The 1,599-nt window shown below is 38.3% G+C and overlaps 1 long non-coding RNA gene across 1 annotated transcript; it reads right to left on the bottom strand.

The window, feature by feature from the left end:
- Positions 1–256: 256 nt before the first annotated feature.
- Positions 257–1,258, bottom strand: LOC125292008. The gene is made up of 3 exons (XR_007193127.1): positions 1,020–1,258; positions 857–930; positions 257–351 (listed from the first exon to the last, which is right to left on the bottom strand). It is a non-coding gene; the product is annotated as an uncharacterized LOC125292008 (long non-coding RNA).
- Between the last annotated feature and the right edge of the window lie 341 nt (positions 1,259–1,599).

Genomic DNA, 1,599 nt, shown 5'->3' with positions numbered 1-1,599 from the left:
GTTTATCAGAAGTGCCGGCACTTAGGTAACTTTTCAATAAATAATTCCCTTGAGATCTCTGAACTGAAAATAACAAAATAAACATAAACCCCAAAATAAAAGAGAGTGCACTCTTAATAATTAAATAAAAAATAGTGGTGGATGTAATTCCTTAATGTCACAGTCCGTGGGTGTGGGTGTATTTGCCCAGATCCTACCACAGTCACTGGGTGGAAAGTGGATGGAGGTGGGGGTTAAATTTCTGGGAATATTGGTGATGAGGATGGTCCAGGGAAGGGTATCACAGCAGGAAATTCGAGGTATCCAAGGCGTAGGTCAAGGAGTGGTTGAAGGGGTAATCAAAAAACCAGTCTGTACAAAATTGTACAGAATACTAATTAATGCAATGGATCTCCTTCTTAATAATTTCTATAATAAAACTATCATAGACATATCATAACCATAGTACTGAGGTCAACCAAGTTCATAAAATGCTAAAGTTCAGAATATTATTTCCATGAATCCATTTACGTTACCAGTTTGTTTGGTTGCTATGGGTTCACATGGTAACCGCAGAGCGGTTAGCTTGAAGGCTATCTAAGACAGCTAACCAGCACTTTGGCTTCCCAGAATAACAAACACAGGATACCTTTTTTTTTTGTTTTAAATCCTAAATTGTTTGTAACGTCATACATTATAAAATCGATCTCATTAAGAGGTTGTCCTGACTGGTTTTTAAAAAGTATATCACTCACGAAAAATACATTAGGGTGTATTTAGGGTCATTAGTCTCCAGTGTAGGTGGCTTAGCTTAGGTTAGCACAACATAGAAAAAATACGATTACAAGATAAACATTAAAAAAAATTACTAGCTCACCAGGATTCAAGTGATTAATATGTTTCGATCTGTTACGATGGTCCAACGAGGTCTTTGTTCAGGAAGTGGTTTATCTGTAACAGTTATCAGGATAATAACATTGTCTTTGTTAAGTGACTTGGCAACCTACATAATAAATAATTATTTGGGGTTAGCGACTCACCAGGATTGAAGCTTTTCGATCAAAAGAAATGTGTTTGATTTCTGTTTGGTCAATATTATTCTTGTTTTGATTAATATTCTTCTTCTTTCTTTCTGTATCGTTAGTTATCCGTTCCGACGTCTGTCTCTAATTTGTAGTAGCAGTTGTTTATTATTATTTGATTGTTTGAACCTGTCTCGTGCGCCCTCTAGGGGTCACCAAAGAATTATTGGTACATCACAATGGGCAAGTTGGCTATCCATGTGGGTTACATTCGCATCACTCTTAACAGACGGCACACTGTCCAGTTCTATATATACAGTCTATGGTTTAATGATACTGTGACTGGAGAGGAGACATTAGTACATGGCTGGCTATATTTTGCACTGTTCGTAGCCCACCAGTTAAGGTGTTAGACGAGGATGCCATTTGGAACTGCTCGTGGCGAGTTCCCATTAAACAATGGGAAGACCCGAGCAGTTACCTAGGCCTCCGTCAAATACTGTCTATGATTGTGTTGGGAGAGAACAGAGGCTACATTCACTATCAAGGAATGGCCAAACTGTGTCGCAAATGCAACCAGTTTGGGCACCTTTCCGAA

Source organism: Alosa alosa, chromosome 3, assembly GCF_017589495.1.
Source record: "Alosa alosa isolate M-15738 ecotype Scorff River chromosome 3, AALO_Geno_1.1, whole genome shotgun sequence".
Lineage (NCBI taxonomy): Eukaryota > Metazoa > Chordata > Actinopteri > Clupeiformes > Clupeidae > Alosa > Alosa alosa.
The sequence above is the reverse complement of the archived record's forward strand: the minus strand, read 5'-3'. Positions and strand labels throughout refer to the sequence as shown.